The following is a 21458-nucleotide window of genomic DNA, read 5'->3' on the forward strand; positions in this document are numbered from 1 at the left end:
TCGACGTCAGAACATTTGGTTGTACTCTTCTCTATTCTGGTTAATAATAGATGACTGCTATTATTGTTCCATTCTCGTTTGTTTATGCAATGGATAAATGTGAATTATGTCTTTTCTGACTGGCATATAGTTACTTTTACTAGATTTCACGCTTGCGTTTGCCTTCTCTTCGTGTGTGCAGGTGTCCGTTTGCGGGGATCGCGGAGGACTGTGACCAGCCGAAGCAAAGGAGCCAAGGAGACATCTCTTTGTCCAACGACAGCGCAGGAATCCAAGTAGGTGCTCTTACTTCTTGTTTAATTGTAACTAGGAACATGCGTGGCAGCATTGTGTGATTGTTGCTAGACCCCTATTGGGCTAGTAGGGATCGCCTCTATCCGTAGAGGGGATTTACCTTCCCAACAATTTGGCGACTCCGCTGGGGATCAGCCTTTTTTTTTGTCTCTTGAGTCCACTTTTGTGTTTGGCTTTGATTGATCTCTTTTTGGGTTTTTGGGATTGTCTTTATTGCTTATGAACTTTCTGGGTGTTTCTGGAAAGCGTCTTTATTATTAAAAAAGCTCCTGCCTTTGGTTTGGGAAGTTTTTATTTTGGCTTTCCTTGTTTTTTACTCCCAGCGCGTTTTATTTCGGAACAGTCGCGCTGACATCGCGACTCTGTTCTTTGGTTTTCTCTTCATCGCGCCTGTACGTCTAACAGCCGCGCTGACCTCGTTTTCAAGGGCAGCGCGCTTTATTCGTGTTCTTCCGCGCTGACATCGCGCCCCCTCTTCTTTGCGATTTTGGTCATCGCGTCTGTGTGCCTAATATCCGCGCTGACCTCGTTTGTCCTAGGGCAGCGCGCTTTTTCCCTGACTTTCCGCGCTGACGTCGCAAAGTTGCTGAAGGCCTCCCCCTGTCAGCGCCAAGTTGCTGAAGGCTACCCGCGCTGAGCCTGAAAAACTCATTTTTGTCCAAATTGACCTCCTGAACCTCTTGCTGTGACTTTCCCTTCTTCTCCCCGCTTGTCTGATGACTTGTTTTTCACTCTCTGAACTTTGAACTGTTTGATTACGGAGCTCAACTCCATAGGGTTTCGTTTTGCTTGGTTTTAAGTTTGCAAACAACTTCCCTTCTAGCTGCTTGGTTCGTGTTTTCATCCTTACTTTTGCGATTATTGGATTGTGTTTGGGTCTCTAATTGACTGGTTGCGACTCTGGTCCGTCGGATGTTTGCTTTTCTCTATTGATTTCGCACTCTGAACCCTAGGACATCTAGTGGCCGTGTGTGTGTCAAGCCTCCCGCGAGGATCCCTATTTGCTTGATTGACCAGCTCGTTCTAGACTCGTTTTCGCATTTTTTTTCAGTGATTGTCAGAGTGTATCGGATTGTGCTTCCAAGTGGTCTTTTTCGCTTCCTCCTTGCTTGCGATCCTTGCTTGTTTTGCAGAGCTTAGATCACATAGCTCGTGCATTGCCTCGTTTCCTTTTGATTTCGAGACTTTGGTTGAGTGTTTTCGGGAACTTCGTGTGCTTTCATTAAGTAGTTTACTTGGTGTTCAAGTTCCTCCAAATTCCTTTAGGTGTTTTATGTCACTAAAAAGAAAACGAATTAGTAGCTTGCTTTAAAATTCAAAAAGGAAAAGAACATTTCATTGATTTGCATTTTCAAAAGAAAAGTTTCCTTTCCTCGCTTTAGTTGCATTTAGCTACTTGTTTGTTTGTATTCGTTTTGTTTAAAAAATTCTTTGCTCTCTCGTAGCTAGAATTCATCGAACGAAACGAAATTCTTTTGCATATAGATTGCATCTAAGTAATTGTGAGCGAACATACGATAGAGCTTGAAATCGAAACTTAATCTCAAGATCAACTATAAAATGAACCAAATGAATCTAAAAACGCATTGGAACTAAACGCAAATATTTAGAGGTCTAGGTTAGAGACGTGTTCCGGCGTCTTAAAACATAGTCACTGTTGTTTCACATTAGGTTGGGTGATTCCTCCTTCTGTGACTCGATAGTGGTCTAATACGGATTGCGCTCCCACGTACCGTCGCGTATATAGGGAGACCCCACTAGGCTTTTATCCTTTATCCATAGGAAGCCGAGTCTGCCGCCTTACGATTCGCAATGCAGTGAACACAGCATTCACGAAGATTGACCACCCGTACCCTAAAAAGTATTCTGTGGTTTTGCGAAAAGTTTGGCACACCCTTTACCTAGAGTTCCAGAGCAGTCTCTTTTGATCCTTTTCGGACTCCCTAAACGAAAAGGTGCCTGTGAGCGTCTTGTCACTTCGTGCTCATTAAACATTCGAAGGAGACTAGAGTCATCTTTTCTTCCTTTTCTCGACTCTTGAAACATGAAAAGGTCAAGTTTGGTCCTTGCGTCTTAAAATTAATTTGGCCACGATAACATCACCCAGTTAGGTCTTGTGTGCGTTAGCTTGAGTAGGTTTCGTTTTCGTCTGCTATGGCAACTTTTCCAGGATTCACCAACCTTGGGTCCCCCTCTGATGGGAACCCAGGACAATTCCCTCCTCCTGGGAATGTTGGTGCTCCGTATATGGCGACGTTGTCCCTACCAGGGTTGACTGTCGGGTTGCCTGTGTGGTTGTTTTCCACCTCTCTGGTCTCTACCGTATCGGCTGTTAGTCCATCAGTCCCTCCACCTGAACAACGTCATGTTGATCCTAAGGTGGATCTCTCCCCTTCGACGCCTACCTCTACGTCTTCCTCTTGTACTTCGCCTGGTGAAAGTCTCGATTCGACTAACCAGGTGGCTAAGAAGAAGAAGAAGAAGACCAAGAAGAAGAAGTCTCCTAAGGGAGAGCTTACACACACAGTCCCCCCCTCAAGTCCAGCTATCCACTCCACTATACCTGAAGTCGGGTCACCTTCTGCTCCTCCGCGGAAGGTCAAGTTTCCTTGTCGATTATGCAAGGAGGACCATCTCCTTCGTGATTGCCCTCGCATTCCCAGGGTATTAGAAGTTTGGTCTCACGATTTGGCCCGCCCTCCATCGTCCACTGATGATCATGGCGATGCTACCTTATCAGCTAGGAATGGTAAGGAGAAAGGGAAGTTTCGAATCCCCTGTCGACTTTGTGAAGGCAAACATCCCCTTCACCTTTGTCCACTCATGGATAAAGCCTCTGCTGTGTTGGAAAGTCTTGCTGCTCCTCCGAATCCACTTCCCACTGGTTATCAGCGTCTTTCTACAGCTGTAGATCGCGCCCTTGTTGACAAAGAGATTGTTTCAGATTCCTCTTTTGTCCAAGCCCCTCTTCCCGAACCTGGCTGTTCCCAGTCTGTTCCAGACCCGCCGTTGGTCGGAAAGAGTGTTGATTCGAGTTCACCTCCTCTCAAGCACTCTGTTTCGGAAGAGCAAAATTCTCATGTTCTTCTCGTCTCCTCAGATTCTCCTGAGCTTGATAAAGGTTCTCCTGAAACCTCTCCGGAGAATTTAGATTCGGTTCTTTCCAAGCAGGGGGGCAACCATATGGTTCCCCCACCAAGTAGTTCCGTCATCTCCTTTGATTGGAGTCGTTTGACTGCCCCTCCCCTTCCGTCCCATGTGCCTTTCTGGGTCACCGCCTATGCTTGTAGTAAAGCGCTGCCCGGCACTGTGTTAGACGAAGGAGCATCGGTTAGTCTCATGCCCGTTACTACTTGGCGAGCTTTGGGTTCCCCATCGCTCGTACCTGTCGCGCCGCATCTCACCGCGTTTGATGGAGGAACGAGTCAGCCATTAGGGATCCTCCCGAAGTTTCCTATTACTTTGGGAGGCAAGACCGTCTATATAGACGTCTCAGTTACCCAAGGTTCTTTAGACTTCAGTCTTCTCCTTGGTCGTGATTATGTGTATGCCATGGGCGCCCTTGTTTCTTCACTTTTCCGTGTGGTTTGTTTTCCACACGATGGAAGAATCGTGAAATTCGATCAATTATCGTTCGTTCGTCCACAAGCCCCTCCGGCGCACTCGTCCTTCCCTCCCGGCTTTCATCCACAAGTTGCATCTGCCTCACCGCAGATCAACTACGTGGCCACCTACCCCGTGCCCGTACCCAGTGATGACACCATCGTGCATAGTGTCCTGGGGGCATTAGGTCCTGATTTCCAAGATGTTGGACTCCCCTCCGGAGCCACTTTCTTGGGGGCCTCCACTTCCCGTTCATTATGATGAAGTCCATTCTGAGCACAGTTCCTTGTCTTGTGTCAAGCTCGCTAAAAAATGAAACACGGCGTTTGGAGCACAGTTCCTTGTCTTGTGTCAAGCTCGCTAAAAAATGAAACACGGCGGCCCGAGGATAGTTTTTACCTGTGTCAACCTCGTTAAAACAATGAAACATAAGCTCGTGCAATTCGAGCGCAATAACCATTTTGTCAACCTTCAACCCATTTTCAATGGCTTGAAGCTTGGGGGGCATGTACCTCGAATTGAGACACGATGCTGGGGGCATGCCCGTTCCTTTCCTATCAAGCATAGTTTGCATGTATATACGTGCCTTTAAGCTTGCATCAAAAATAAAATCCATTGTTCAAAGCATAGTTTGCATACGTGATTATCATGTGTGTTTTCAAGCTTTCATAAAAATAAAATATGTGCATATTTCACGATGGGTCGTTTGTTATGCAAGTAGATACATCAGATAACATGTGTGTCGAACAGTCGCGTAACATATGAAACACATCATCATATGTAAAAGATCCATCTAAGAATAAGCATACATAAATCATTTCAAGCATAGTTTGCACGTGTGTGTTTTTAAGCTTGCATTAAACATATAAAATCCATGAGTCGAGTGTCGTGCAAATTCATACATAAGATCACAAATTGTACTGAACAAACGCATAACACAAGATAACACATCATCACATGTAACAACGACTCATCCAAAAATCGGTATGTATATATATATATATCGTGTGGCGCACTGAGGCGCTCAAAAATAGAAGTACGTGTCCCAAAATCTCAATACATCTGAGTCATAATGTCTCAAAATAAACAGTGAAAATAAAACCTAGGTGACTAATCGGCTGGATGGTGCTCTCTGTAGTACACAGCCGCTCGTGCCACCCGCCTCAGAAGGCGGTGCACTCTGGGTTCCACACCCACTGTGTGGATCTGATGCTCCACAGGAACCTCTTCGACCCCCTGGAAGTCCGGCACCCCCTCCAGCAACCCCTCAAGGTTGCGAGCCACAATCTCTGGTGTGTTGGCCCCTGGAGGGGCTAAGGCCAAAGCTCCGGCTCCCGGGCCCTCTCTCCGTGCCGTGGCAGCCAGGCCAATCGGTCTAGTAGGCCCCACATCTGCATGACAAGACATTTATTAGGACATGTACATAAAAAATTTTAAAAACAATACAAAACTCAAAAGACAAAAAGTGTCATACCTGCATCATCCCACTGTTCACCTGGAGGCAGCACCAAGTCAGGGTCATTGCGGAAATCCATCCCCGCATATGGCCAATCCTTTACGAAGATCTCCTGTTGGTCCAACCAGTCTCTGAAAAATACCCCCCAGCTATGTGGTCGGCCGCCACCCCCACGTGGCATAATCCGAGCCCATCGTGAGGCCCTCGTCTCTCGAGGATCTCTGGGGGCATCCACAGCCATAGACTGCAGTCGCATGGCTGGTACTCGCTCCAGAATGAGCGGGACCAGGATCGATCCATACCCGAACTGCTTCGTCTCTCCGCGACGGCAGTTGCTTAATTGCCTCTTCATGTTGTTGCACACTGCAGTGCACCAGTCAAACACGGTAGGCTCGAGGCACTCGAGGGCTAGTAGGAGATGGGTCTTGGATGCCTCGTGGTTCGCCATGCTGCCCGCTGCCCGGGTCACCATGAACAGGATGGTGCGCAGCACTATGTCTCTCACTGTGGGGATCGAGCACTTCCCACTCCGCGTTTTCACTGCCCCCGGGCAAACCTCAGCCATCAGGTCATCCAGAGTACCGCCGCTAGGTCGCTGCCCCTCCAAGATGGGCCTCGCACCTTGGCGCGACAACCCAGTCAAGAAAAAGATATCCATGTGGTCAAACTCAATGTCGTGACCACGGATGGTGAATTTTTGGTCCACCGGGTTCCATGCCCTGATCAACAGCTCCAGCAGATCATGTTGGGCCCTCAGACGCGGCGTAAGGAAGAATTTCATGAATCCGCACGCCCGCATGGCGTTGCAGCAATTTACGTCTCCCCAAGCAGCCACATCCTCTACATCGTGAACTCTCTCTTGCCATTGAAAGGCCATGATGTCCTGCATGAACAATAAAAACCAATCAGAAGTGCTTCCATGTAAAAATTCACGTTCATTTTCAAAAACAAAATTTTTTCCGCGCCAGCGCGGCTGTTTTAGAAACAGCCGCGCTGACAATGGCAGCTCTTTGTAAAAAATGCGAGGTCAGCGCGGAAGAACACGCCTTTTCCGCGCTGACCCGAAGTTGGTTACATTGGCTATTTTTCGGTCAGCGCGACCCCGTGGGCAATTTCCGCGCTGACCGAGGGCGCACCCATGCAAATAAAAAATGCCCAATTGGGCCTATTCAACCGTTAAAAAACTCCTAAAATGAACCAGAATGCAGGGCAAAGGAATGGGAACCTACCTGGAAGAAGCAGATCTGAAAATGGTCTCCGGATGGGCTGGAAATCGCTCCGTCAACTTTTTGGCTTCTCCACGTTCTTCGCACTCCAAATAGTAAAATGGTAAAAATGACTTATTACCCCCCCCTATTTATAGTAAAAACTCCTAAATTACCATATTTTTTGGGTTTTTACCATTTTTAGCCATAAAACTAGCCTTGGTTCTGTTTTCAAGCATGTTTCAATATGTTTTTTACGTATATCGAATGGATTTATGCGGGTAGTGCCCTTGTGCAGGTACAGGTATCGCAGCTTGGTCATGACAGTCCACAATTCATGTGATTCCCAAAGTGTCGTCTCTAAGCTCTTTTCCGACGTTAAACAAGAGAAGATGGCCGAGCTCCCTTTCAGCTCGTTAAAGGGAACGAAAGGCGGTCGTTTTTAAGCTCTTTTTCCGACCGTTAAACCAAAAAGATCGCCGGGTGTTTGTCGTTTCGCACTCGATATTGGCTCTAAAACGACGTGTCTTCGACCACTTTTTTACTTTTTCCGGTCGGAGACACTATTTATGAAAAGTACTCCTCGGTTGTAATGACCGGGCGGTTCTTTCGAGCACAGTTTTATACTTTTTCGGGCTCGAGAGACACAACTGTACGAAAAAGGACCCCCCTGGAGTCTCCTTTTCCGCATTCTTTTCAGACTCTCGAAACAAGAAAAGAAGCCGAGTTTTTCCTTTGTCAGGCTCGTTAAACACTCAATGACATCGGATATTGTCAACATGACACACACCAAGCATATGTTATCCCCGTCAAGCTTGTCATCCAAAAATAATCGGGGTACCTGCCTGCAAAGGTGGGGAAAATGGAACTTTGATTACAGTCGTCTCGGCAGTACGTCACTCTTGAACATGGCGCTCCGCTGTTTCGTGTCTGGGTGGGGTCATCTCATCTCGTTTTCACTAGCCTCCATGGGTTTGGGATATCCTATTTGACCTCTCATCTGTTCATTGCCGTCATCATCCTATCCGCTGCTCATTTGATGTCAAGTACTGCCAAATCCGTTACGGTGCCGTTATATGTTCAAGAGAAGTTGTCCTCTGCCACAATGCAACCTCGTTCGCTATCTCATCACAAATTATTATACCTATGTCTCATGTCGATGATGTGGGAATCATCATGGCCCACCTTCGATCAAGGCCACTTCTCGTCGACTTCAACTCATTATCCGAGAAAGTGACTTAGAGACTCTTTCCAGGTGCCTTGGAGCCTGCATGCCTCAATGGCAGGTTCCTCGTGTTCGACGCAAGGTTTACATCATTGACCTACGATCGAATGATTCCGTGGGTGTTCGACACCAGCTCATTGATTCACACGCTACGGATTGTACCTATAGTACCTTGAGGGCCATTGTCATTATTGGTGGTACCTCTCGCGTCTGTTAACGGTTCTCATTATTGGCCGGTAATCAGACGATGTTCATGCATGTTCGACTCCAACCCCTGTATTCACATGTGTGGACTTGTACTCTGTTCGGGTCGAGATGGAGCGCAAGACCCTGGATCCTTGCTCACTGTGGTCCAGGTTGCGATTTTGTGGATAATCATTACATGACTCATTGATGGATGGCTGCGCCCATACCTGAGTCTTCATGGATGGCTGCGACCATACCTTATCATTATTATGGTCTCTTTAGCTGGGTGGCTGCGTCCATACCATAGACCAGTCTCGCATGTCTTTTGGATGGCTGCGCCCATGCCTAGACTGCATGTATATGATTGTCAGAGATTTTTCGGTACTTCCTGGTGGTGTTCCAGTTCGGCGTGTGTTGTAAAGCATTTCACCCCTCCCACTCTCTCGGTCTTCATGCTTTAGGGGGCATCTGTTACACAGTAATTTATCACTCCCTTCCTGTCAGTCACCCTGCTGTGTCCAGAAGTCACAATCACTAAGTGTTTGATCCCTGAACTGGCTTAAAACCCATTTTTCCAAAGTTTTGTGCATCAGCGCGTCTGTTCCTAAAATAACCGCGATGACCAGCGCCTCACAGTGTATTTCGTGCGCTGCCATCGCGGAAGAACATCACTTTTCCGCGATGACGCACAGCGCGGCTTTCTCGTGTTCTTCCGCGCTGACATGACTTGTTCAGTTATTGTTATGTGCTGAGAGCGCGGCAGTCTCTATATAATCCGCGCTGATCCAGTTTGGGCGAATTTGTTCAAACAACCAGCCTTCCAGATCTCTCCAGGCTTGGTTGTTAGCTTTGTGAATATCGACTCCCTTCTATGGCATGTCTGTTCGACCCTTTGCAACTACTCCCCCTGAAGATAAGCTCATCCTTCCACCTTTTTAGGAGACTCCTTCTCCTATATAAACTTCCACCATTACCATGAGCAGCTAGTTAGAAACTAGTGGAAACTAACTAGACTTAGCTTGGATTGTACAGAGCTTGTAGTGCTCAGATTGCTGCTATAGGTTTGGTGTGTTAGGAGTGGAAGTGATTGATTGCTTTGGGAAGTTTGTTTGTGACATTTGTGTGAGAGAGAGAGAGTTGTTTGTCTTGGGAGAACCATCCTCAAAGGTGAATGCTTGAGATACATGCTGACTGATCCCTCCTGAGAAGTTTATCGACGTCAGAACATTTGGTTGTACTCTTCTCTATTCTGATTAATAATAGATGACTGCTATTATTGTTCCATTCTCGTTTTTTTATGCAATGGATAAATGTGAATTATGTCTTTTCTGACTGGCATATAGTTACTTTTACTAGATTTCACGCTTGCGTTTGCCTTCTCTTCGTGTGTGCAGGTGTCCGTTTGCGGGGATCGCGGAGGACTGCGACCAGCCGAAGCAAAGGAGCGAAGGAGACATCTCTTCGTCCAACGACAGCGCAGGAATCCAAGTAGGTGCTCTTACTTCTTGTTTAATTGTAACTAGGAACATGCGTGGCAGCATTGTGTGATTGTTGCTAGACCCCTATTGGGCTAGTAGGGATCGCCTCTATCCGTAGAGGGGATTTACCTTCCCAACAATTTGGCGACTCCGCTGGGGATCAGCCTTTTTTTTTGTCTCTTGAGTCCACTTTTGTGTTTGGCTTTGATTGATCTCTTTTTGGGTTTTTGGGATTGTCTTTATTGCTTATGAACTTTCTGGGTGTTTCTGGAAAGCGTCTTTATTATTAAAAAAGCTCCTGCCTTTGGTTTGGGAAGTTTTTATTTTGGCTTTCCTTGTTTTTTACTCCCAGCGCGTTTTATTTCGGAACAGTCGCGCTGACATCGCGACTCTGTTCTTTGGTTTTCTCTTCATCGCGCCTGTACGTCTAACAGCCGCGCTGACCTCGTTTTCAAGGGCAGCGCGCTTTATTCGTGTTCTTCCGCACTGACATCGCGCCCCCTCTTCTTTGCGATTTTGGTCATCGCGTCTGTGTGCCTAATATCCGCGCTGACCTCGTTTGTCCTAGGGCAGCGCGCTTTTTCCCTGACTTTCCGCGCTGACGTCGCAAAGTTGCTGAAGGCCTCCCCCTGTCAGCGCCAAGTTGCTGAAGGCTACCCGCGCTGAGCCTGAAAAACTCATTTTTGTCCAAATTGACCTCCTGAACCTCTTGCTGTGACTTTCCCTTCTTCTCCCCGCTTGTCTGATGACTTGTTTTTCACTCTCTGAACTTTGAACTGTTTGATTACGGAGCTCAACTCCATAGGGTTTCATTTTGCTTGGTTTTAAGTTTGCAAACAACTTCCCTTCTAGCTGCTTGGTTCGTGTTTTCATCCTTACTTTTGCGATTACTGGATTGTGTTTGGGTCTCTAATTGACTGGTTGCGACTCTGGTCCGTCGGATGTTTGCTTTTCTCTATTGATTTCGCACTCTGAACCCTAGGACATCTAGTGGCCGTGTGTGTGTCAAGCCTCCCGCGAGGATCCCTGTTTGCTTGATTGACCAGCTCGTTCTAGACTCGTTTTCGCATTTTTTTTTCAGTGATTGTCAGAGTGTATCGGATTGTGCTTCCAAGTGGTCTTTTTCGCTTCCTCCTTGCTTGCGATCCTTGCTTGTTTTGCAGAGCTTAGATCACATAGCTCGTGCATTGCCTCGTTTCCTTTTGATTTCGAGACTTTGGTTGAGTGTTTTCGGGAACTTCGTGTGCTTTCATTAAGTAGTTTACTTGGTGTTCAAGTTCCTCCAAATTCCTTTAGGTGTTTTATGTCACTAAAAAGAAAACGAATTAGTAGCTTGCTTTAAAATTCAAAAAGGAAAAGAACATTTCATTGATTTGCATTTTCAAAAGAAAAGTTTCCTTTCCTCGCTTTAGTTGCATTTAGCTGCTTGTTTGTTTGTATTCGTTTTGTTTAAAAAATTCTTTGCTCTCTCGTAGCTAGAATTCATCGAACGAAACGAAATTCTTTTGCATATAGATTGCATCTAAGTAATTGTGAGCGAACATACGATAGAGCTTGAAATCGAAACTTAATCTCAAGATCAACTATAAAATGAACCAAATGAATCTAAAAACGCATTGGAACTAAACGCAAATATTTAGAGGTCTAGGTTAGAGACGTGTTCCGGCGTCTTAAAACATAGTCACTGTTGTTTCACATTAGGTTGGGTGATTCCTCCTTCTGTGACTCGATAGTGGTCTAATACGGATTGCGCTCCCACGTACCGTCGCGTATATAGGGAGACCCCACTAGGCTTTTATCCTTTATCCATAGGAAGCCGAGTCTGCCGCCTTACGATTCGCAATGCAGTGAACACAGCATTCACGAAGATTGACCACCCGTACCCTAAAAAGTATTCTGTGGTTTTGCGAAAAGTTTGGCACACCCTTTACCTAGAGTTCCAGAGCAGTCGCTTTTGATCCTTTTCGGACTCCCTAAACGAAAAGGTGCCTGTGAGCGTCTTGTCACTTCGTGCTCATTAAACATTCGAAGGAGACTAGAGTCATCTTTTCGTCCTTTTCTCGACTCTTGAAACATGAAAAGGTCAAGTTTGGTCCTTGCGTCTTAAAATTAATTTGGCCACGATAACATCACCCAGTTAGGTCTTGTGTGCGTTAGCTTGAGTAGGTTTCGTTTTCGTCTGCTATGGCAACTTTTCCAGGATTCACCAACCTTGGGTCCCCCTCTGATGGGAACCCAGGACAATTCCCTCCTCCTGGGAATGTTGGTGCTCCGTATATGGCGACGTTGTCCCTACCAGGGTTGACTGTCGGGTTGCCTGTGTGGTTGTTTTCCACCTCTTTGGTCTCTACCGTATCGGCTGTTAGTCCATCAGTCCCTCCACCTGAACAACGTCATGTTGATCCTAAGGTGGATCTCTCCCCTTCGACGCCTACCTCTACGTCTTCCTCTTGTACTTCGCCTGGTGAAAGTCTCGATTCGACTAACCAGGTGGCTAAGAAGAAGAAGAAGAAGACCAAGAAGAAGAAGTCTCCTAAGGGAGAGCTTACACACACAGTCCCCCCCTCAAGTCCAGCTATCCACTCCACTATACCTGAAGTCGGGTCACCTTCTGCTCCTCCGTGGAAGGTCAAGTTTCCTTGTCAATTATGCAAGGAGGACCATCTCCTTCGTGATTGCCCTCGCATTCCCAGGGTATTAGAAGTTTGGTCTCACGATTTGGCCCGCCCTCCATCGTCCACTAATGATCATGGCGATGCTACCTTATCAGCTAGGAATGGTAAGGAGAAAGGGAAGTTTCGAATCCCCTGTCGACTTTGTGAAGGCAAACATCCCCTTCACCTTTGTCCACTCATGGATAAAGCCTCTGTTGTGTTGGAAAGTCTTGCTGCTCCTCCGAATCCACTTCCTGCTGGTTATCAGCGTCTTTCTACAGCTGTAGATCGCGCCCTTGTTGACAAAGAGATTGTTTCAGATTCCTCTTTTGTCCAAGCCCCTCTTCCCGAACCTGGCTGTTCCCAGTCTGTTCCAGACCCGCCGTTGGTCGGAAAGAGTGTTGATTCGAGTTCACCTCCTCTCAAGCACTCTGTTTCGGAAGAGCAAAATTCTCATGTTCTTCTCGTCTCCTCAGATTCTCCTGAGCTTGATAAAGGTTCTCCTGAAACCTCTCCGGAGAATTTAGATTCGGTTCTTTCCGAGCAGGGGGGCAACCATATGGTTCCCCCACCAAGTAGTTCCGTCATCTCCTTTGATTGGAGTCGTTTGACTGCCCCTCCCCTTCCGTCCCATGTGCCTTTCTGGGTCACCGCCTATGCTTGCAGTAAAGCGCTGCCCGGCACTGTGTTAGACGAAGGAGCATCGGTTAGTCTCATGCCCGTTACTACTTGGCGAGCTTTGGGTTCCCCATCGCTCGTACCTGTCGCGCCGCATCTCACCGCGTTTGATGGAGGAATGAGTCAGCCATTAGGGATCCTCCCGAAGTTTCCTATTACTTTGGGAGGCAAGACCGTCTATATAGACGTCTCAGTTACCCAAGGTTCTTTAGACTTCAGTCTTCTCCTTGGTCGTGATTATGTGTATGCCATGGGCGCCCTTGTTTCTTCACTTTTCCGTGTGGTTTGTTTTCCACACGATGGAAGAATCGTGACATTCGATCAATTATCGTTCGTTCGTCCACAAGCCCCTCCGGCGCACTCGTCCTTCCCTCCCGGCTTTCATCCACAAGTTGCATCTGCCTCACCGCAGATCAACTACGTGGCCACCTACCCCGTGCCCGTACCCAGTGATGACACCATCGTGCATAGTGTCCTGGGGGCATTAGGTCCTGATTTCCAAGATGTTGGACTCCCCTCCGGAGCCACTTTCTTGGGGGCCTCCACTTCCCGTTCATTATGATGAAGTCCATTCTGAGCACAGTTCCTTGTCTTGTGTCAAGCTCGCTAAAAAATGAAACACGGTGTTTGGAGCACAGTTCCTTGTCTTGTGTCAAGCTCGCTAAAAAATGAAACACGGCGGCCCGAGGATAGTTTTTACCTGTGTCAACCTCGTTAAAACAATGAAACATAAGCTCGTGCAATTCGAGCGCAATAACCATTTTGTCAACCTTCAACCCATTTTCAATGGCTTGAAGCTTGGGGGGCATGTACCTCGAATTGAGACACGATGCTGGGGGCATGCCCGTTCCTTTCCTATCAAGCATAGTTTGCATGTATATACGTGCCTTTAAGCTTGCATAAAAAATAAAATCCATTGATCAAAGCATAGTTTGCATACGTGATTATCATGTGTGTTTTCAAGCTTTCATAAAAATAAAATATGTGCATATTTCACGATGGGTCGTTTGTTATGCAAGTAGATACATCAGATAACATGTGTGTCGAACAGTCGCGTAACATATGAAACACATCATCATATGTAAAACATCCATCTAAGAATAAGCATACATAAATCATTTCAAGCATAGTTTGCACGTGTGTGTTTTTAAGCTTGCATTAAACATATAAAATCCATGAGTCGAGTGTCGTGCAAATTCATACATAAGATCACAAATTGTACTGAACAAATGCATAACACAAGATAACACATCATCACATGTAACAATGACTCATCCAAAAATCGGTATGTATATATATATATATCATGTGGCGCACTGAGGCGCTCAAAAATAGAAGTACGTGTCCCAAAATCTCAATACATCTGAGTCATAATGTCTCAAAATAAACAGTGAAAATAAAACCTAGGTGACTAATCGGCTGGATGGTGCTCTCTGTAGTACACAGCCGCTCGTGCCACCCGCCTCAGAAGGCGGTGCACTCTGGGTTCCACACCCACTGTGTGGATCAGATGCTCCACAGGAACCTCTTCGACCCCCTGGAAGTCCGGCACCCCCTCCAGCAACCCCTCAAGGTTGCGAGCCACAATCTCTGGTGTGTTGGCCCCTGGAGGGGCTAAGGCCAAAGCTCCGGCTCCCGGGCCCTCTCTCCGTGCCGTGGCAGCCAGGCCAATCGGTCTAGTAGGCCCCACATCTGCATGACAAGACATTTATTAGGACATGTACATAAAAAATTTTAAAAACAATACAAAACTCAAAAGACAAAAAGTGTCATACCTGCATCATCCCACTGTTCACCTGGAGGCAGCACCAAGTCAGGGTCATTGCGGAAATCCATCCCCGCATATGGCCAATCCTGTACGAAGATCTCCTGTTGGTCCAACCAGTCTCTGAAAAATACCCCCCAGCTATGTGGTCGGCCGCCACCCCCACGTGGCATAATCCGAGCCCATCGTGAGGCCCTCGTCTCTCGAGGATCTCTGGGGGCATCCACAGCCATAGACTGCAGTCGCATGGCTGGTACTCGCTCCAGAATGAGCGGGACCAGGATCGATCCATACCCGAACTGCTTCGTCTCTCCGCGACGGCAGTTGCTCAATTGCCTCTTCATGTTGTTGCACACTGTAGTGCACCAGTCAAACACGGTAGGCTCGAGGCACTCGAGGGCTAGTAGGAGATGGGTCTTGGATGCCTCGTGGTTCGCCATGCTGCCCGCTGCCCGGGTCACCATGAACAGGATGGTGCGCAGAACTATGTCTCTCACTGTGGGGATCGAGCACTTCCCACTCCGCGTTTTCACTGCCCCCGGGCAAACCTCAGCCATCAGGTCATCCAGAGTACCGCCGCTAGGTCGCTGCCCCTCCAAGATGGGCCTCGCACCTCGGCGCGACAACCCAGTCAAGAAAAAGATATCCATGTGGTCAAACTCAATGTCGTGACCACGGATGGTGAATTTTTGGTCCACCGGGTTCCATGCCCTGATCAACAGCTCCAGCAGATCATGTTGGGCCCTCAGACGCGGCGTAAGGAAGAATTTCATGAATCCGCACGCCCGCATGGCGTTGCAGCAATTTACGTCTCCCCAAGCAGCCACATCCTCTACATCGTGAACTCTCTCTTGCCATTGAAAGGCCATGATGTCCTGCATGAACAATAAAAACCAATCAGAAGTGCTTCCATGTAAAAATTCACGTTCGTTTTCAAAAACAAAAATTTTTCCGCGCCAGCGCGGCTGTTTTAGAAACAGCCGCGCTGACAATGGCAGCTCTTTGTAAAAAATGCGAGGTCAGCGCGGAAGAACACGCCTTTTCCGTGCTGACCCGAAGTTGGTTACATTGGCTATTTTTCGGTCAGCGCGACCCCGTGGGCAATTTCCGCGCTGACCGAGGGCGCACCCATGCAAATAAAAAATGCCCAATTGGGCCTATTCAACCGTTAAAAAACTCCTAAAATGAACCAGAATGCAGGGCAAAGGAATGGGAACCTACCTGGAAGAAGCAGATCTGAAAATGGTCTCCGGATGGGCTGGAAATCGCTCCGTCAACTTTTTGGCTTCTCCACGTTCTTCGCACTCCAAATAGTAAAATGGTAAAAATGACTTATTACCCTCCCCTATTTATAGTAAAAACTCCTAAATTACCATATTTTTTGGGTTTTTACCATTTTTAGCCATAAAACTAGCCTTGGTTCTGTTTTCAAGCATGTTTCAATATGTTTTTTACGTATATCGAATGGATTTATGCGGGTAGTGCCCTTGTGCAGGTACAGGTATCGCAGCTTGGTCATGACAGTCCACAATTCATGTGATTCCCAAAGTGTCATCTCTAAGCTCTTTTCCGACGTTAAACAAGAGAAGATGGCCGAGCTCCCTTTCAGCTCGTTAAAGGGAACGAAAGGCGATCGTTTTTAAGCTCTTTTTCCGACCGTTAAACCAAAAAGATCGCCGGGTGTTTGTCGTTTCGCACTCGATATTGGCTCTAAAACGACGTGTCTTCGACCACTTTTTTACTTTTTCCGGTCGGAGACACTATTTATGAAAAGTACTCCTCGGTTGTAATGACCGGGCGGTTCTTTCGAGCACAGTTTTATACTTTTTCGGGCTCGAGAGACACAACTGTATGAAAAAGGACCCCCCTGGAGTCTCCTTTTCCGCATTCTTTTCAGACTCTCGAAACAAGAAAAGAAGCCGAGTTTTTCCTTTGTCAGGCTCGTTAAACACTCAATGACATCGGATATTGTCAACATGACACACACCAAGCATATGTTATCCCCGTCAAGCTTGTCATCCAAAAATAATCGGGGTACCTGCCTGCAAAGGTGGGGAAAATGGAACTTTGATTACAGTCGTCTCGGCAGTACGTCACTCTTGAACATGGCGCTCCGCTGTTTCGTGTCTGGGTGGGGTCATCTCATCTCGTTTTCACTAGCCTCCATGGGTTTGGGATATCCTATTTGACCTCTCATCTGTTCATTGCCGTCATCATCCTATCCGCTGCTCATTTGATGTCAAGTACTGCCAAATCCGTTACGGTGCCGTTATATGTTCAAGAGAAGTTGTCCTCTGCCACAATGCAACCTCGTTCGCTATCTCATCACAAATTATTATACCTCTGTCTCATGTCGATGATGTGGGAATCATCATGGCCCACCTTCGATCAAGGCCACTTCTCGTCGACTTCAACTCATTATCCGAGAAAGTGACTTAGAGACTCTTTCCAGGTGCCTTGGAGCCTGCATGCCTCAATGGCAGGTTCCTCGTGTTCGACGCAAGGTTTACATCATTGACTTACGATCGAATGATTCCGTGGGTGTTCGACACCAGCTCATTGATTCACACGCTACGGATTGTACCTATAGTACCTTGAGGGCCATTGTCATTATTGGTGGTACCTCTCGCGTCTGTTAACAGTTCTCATTATTGGCCGGTAATCAGACGATGTTCATGCATGTTCGACTCCAACCCCTGTATTCACATGTGTGGACTTGTACTCTGTTCGGGTCGAGATGGAGCGCAAGACCCTGGATCCTTGCTCACTGTGGTCCAGGTTGCGATTTTGTGGATAATCATTACATGACTCATTGATGGATGGCTGCGCCCATACCTGAGTCTTCATGGATGGCTGCGACCATACCTTATCATTATTATGGTCTCTTTAGCTGGGTGGCTGCGTCCATACCATAGACCAGTCTCGCATGTCTTTTGGATGGCTGCGCCCATGCCTAGACTGCATGTATATGATTGTCAGAGATTTTTCGGTACTTCCTGGTGGTGTTCCAGTTCGGCGTGTGTTGTAAAGCATTTCACCCTCCCATTCTCTCGGTCTTCATGCTTTAGGGGGCATCTGTTACACAGTAATTTATCACTCCCTTCCTGTCAGTCACCCTGCTGTGTCCAGAAGTCACAATCACTAAGTGTTTGATCCCTGAACTGGCTTAAAACCCATTTTTCCAAAGTTTTGTGCATCAGCGCGTCTGTTCCTAAAATAACCGCGATGACCAGCGCCTCACAGTGTATTTCGTGCGCTGCCATCGCGGAAGAACATCACTTTTCCGCGATGACGCACAGCGCGGCTTTCTCGTGTTCTTTCGCGCTGACATGACTTGTTCAGTTATTGTTATGTGCTGACAGCGCGGCAGTCTCTATATAATCCGCGCTGATCCAATTTGGGCGAATTTGTTCAAACAACCAGCCTTCCAGATCTCTCCAGGCTTGGTTGTTAGCTTTGTGAATATCGACTCCCTTCTATGGCATGTCTGTTCGACCCATTGCAACTACTCCCCTTGAAGATAAGCTCATCCTTCCACCTTTTTAGGAGACTCCTTCTCCTATATAAACTTCCACCATTACCATGAGCAGCTAGTTAGAAACTAGTGGAAACTAACTAGACTTAGCTTGGATTGTACAGAGCTTGTAGTGCTCAGATTGCTGCTATAGGTTTGGTGTGTTAGGAGTGGAAGTGATTGATTGCTTTGGGAAGTTTGTTTGTGACATTTGTGTGAGAGAGAGAGAGTTGTTTGTCTTGGGAGAACCATCCTCAAAGGTGAATGCTTGAGATACATGCTGACTGATCCCTCCTGAGAAGTTTATCGACGTCAGAACATTTGGTTGTACTCTTCTCTATTCTGATTAATAATAGATGACTGCTATTATTGTTCCATTCTCGTTTGTTTATGCAATGGATAAATGTGAATTATGTCTTTTCTGACTGGCATATAGTTACTTTTACTAGATTTCACGCTTGCGTTTGCCTTCTCTTCGTGTGTGCAGGTGTCCGTTTGCGGGGATCGCGGAGGACTGTGACCAGCCGAAGCAAAGGAGCCAAGGAGACATCTCTTCGTCCAACGACAGCGCAGGAATCCAAGTAGGTGCTCTTACTTCTTGTTTAATTGTAACTAGGAACATGCGTGGCAGCATTGTGTGATTGTTGCTAGACCCCTATTGGGCTAGTAGGGATCGCCTCTATCCGTAGAGGGGATTTACCTTCCCAACACTTATTATTAGAGAAGTGTAAGTCACAATCATACAATACACCATGTAAAGTTGCTAGCCCTAGCAGTGGAATGTTACAGCCACACCCCCATGCTCCTTTAAAGAGATGTACTAGCTCCGTGTAGTGGAGAAGACAAGGCACGTTAGAATACTACCCAAGTCCTCTTCAAGATAATCATAGTAGAAGCATGGCTCACCAGAATGACTATACAATGAGTTATGAGGGACTATTTATAGAAAAGGGTGGGGTGACCCTTGACATTCCCCTTTGTGACCATTAAACTACCCTCATGAATCTTCACCTACTCTATGACTGTTACATCCAACTGTTGACAATCTACTTGCACTTGACATGACTCAACATTACAATGCACATGTACTCATGTGAGAGAACATGGCTTGAGCAAGCCTTGCAAGGCATCACTGACACTCGACCCACTATGGTGAGACCAAATCTTTGACATGCTTGTGACAGTGAAGTTGGTGAGCTTATGCCAAGCTTCGTCGTCCGTTATGGTGTGCATATACCTCATGGTGACATCTTGCTGAAGTGAAATCTTACCTCCGTTGCAACCTATGCATTGGTTTAGCCCCTTCATCCAACACATCTACTAACATGTGCATGGTCTTCTTGGGTACAGTTGAACCCGCAACACACTGATGCATAGTGTCTATGCTGATCTTCAAGTGTGTGTTGGTGGTCATGTGCATCAACTTGCCGAAGTGCATGTTCAGCCCCAGTTGGACTTGCTTCTTATATTCGACTTGCTGAGTGTGTTGAATGGGTTGGATTGCATGTGTGTGCTCAACAACATGCATGATGTTGGATCTTTTGCATGCGATCAAAAACACTGCTCACCATGTTTTCTCTATCTCAGCTACTCAAATGGATCCTTAACTTGTACTGGCGCAATTTCATCCATGAGTGCATGTTGTGCCCACTGATATTCATGTTCCTGCTACAACTGATTGGACTATCTGTGCAACTTCATGTTCTTTCTGAGTTGCTGCTTCAGCACATGCAACTCCTCCTTTTTTCCATCTTCTTCATTCACCCAATCTTCATGTCATGTCGTCACTTCATAGCCTGAGTCTCCAAAGTTGCTTTTACTATCAGTGGATCTGCTTGATCTTGCAACTTTGCTCCACCTCTATTTTGTCAATAACCTTCCTCTTGCATTCGCTGTGTTCGTTTCGTTTGTTGCATTTGCTGCATTCGGTATGCTACCTTCAGCTGTTGTTCATGATGCTTCTCGCTGTGATGCTGCTACTTGATTTCCTTATCCATGAACAACTTGATGTCTTCGAGAGTAGGCAAGCTCATAGACACTTGACCGAATGCATCCCCAAGCGTGCTCTGAACGGTGTCCTCGTCTCTGCTCTCCTGGAAGCTATTGTACATGTACTTCTGAGAGGCTGATGAACACCTGCGATACCTGGAGACATGTAAACACTCATAGCAAGCAATCTGTCAATCGAAAACCAGAATGAACATGAGAATTTACTTGCAACATACCTGGGTGAATGATCATGAAGGTTGCACAATTTCAGCCGGGAGGTCAGGAGACCGACTGCCAAGACTGCATAAGACACAGTCTGAGCTACTGAGATACTGGCTGACTACTGGAACTGCGCAATGCATGGTCTAGTTTGGCTGCTGACTACTGGGATTACACATTGTGCAATTCTAGCTGGGATGGACTATTAGCCCAGGGACAAATTTTCACAATTTCTTGAGCTAAGTAGCCACTGTCCTCCAAAAATGTGCAAAACAGTCATGAAGGCTAGTGTTGGGTAGGAATGCGCAAATATGGAGAGGAAAGTGAGCCTTCCTTTCCCAGATTGCGTAATGCAGCCTTGGTGAAGGTAGATTCTGGGCCAAGGTTGGCCCGACTCGCTAACAGGTAATTGAAAGCAACTATGACAATAAATGCATGGTGACACTAAGTGATAGCAAAAGTGATTGAAAATGCATGCAAAACATGAATGAAATATTCAGCAAACAAATCAATGTGCATGTGGGTGAGGCAGTTCGCCGGTTGGGCGAACTTCTGTGCAAAATAGTTTCATGCCCACGACAGTAGTGAGATAGCAATGAAAATTGAAACAAATCTAGGACAAGTTAGAATACATGTAAATGACAGCAAGCATTCAAATAAATCAAGCAAACAACACTCACACAAGTGAATACACAAAAAGTGACAGAAATGTAGCACAAGGCATGGGAAGCGAGCTTACCATAATATAGCTGAGTTGAATGTGCCAACTGCTCCTAGATGTGATGTGGGATGTCAAAGCTACAAGGTTTATGTGAGGAATGAGCTCTATAGTATCCAGTTGATGAGTTTTGATAACATCGAGGTTGTTACATGCATGCCACAAATCTAGGGGAAGCGACACTTGGAGGGAGGTTTTTGAATTGTTCCTTGCATCTAACCTCCAACTGCTAAACATAGATCCCTTAAATAAGGGATGCCTTCGCACGGTTCCTTGGGAGAAACAACCCATGCATGCAACTCTGTTTTGCTCAGTCCCAGAGGGAACATGTCAACTCATCTGCACATGCAAGAGACTGCTTGACTGTTAGAGAAAAATGTGCATTTCTGGCTAGGAGCTCGGCTAGCTGCCTAGAAAATTTGCACCATTTCTTTGCTGAACAATTGACTGTTGCGTAGATTTACACAAATCGTG

Source organism: Pinus tabuliformis, chromosome 1_1 (genome assembly GCF_031772625.1).
Source record: "Pinus tabuliformis cultivar Carrire ecotype Pingquan chromosome 1_1, CPIR1, whole genome shotgun sequence".
NCBI lineage: Eukaryota > Viridiplantae > Streptophyta > Pinopsida > Pinales > Pinaceae > Pinus > Pinus tabuliformis.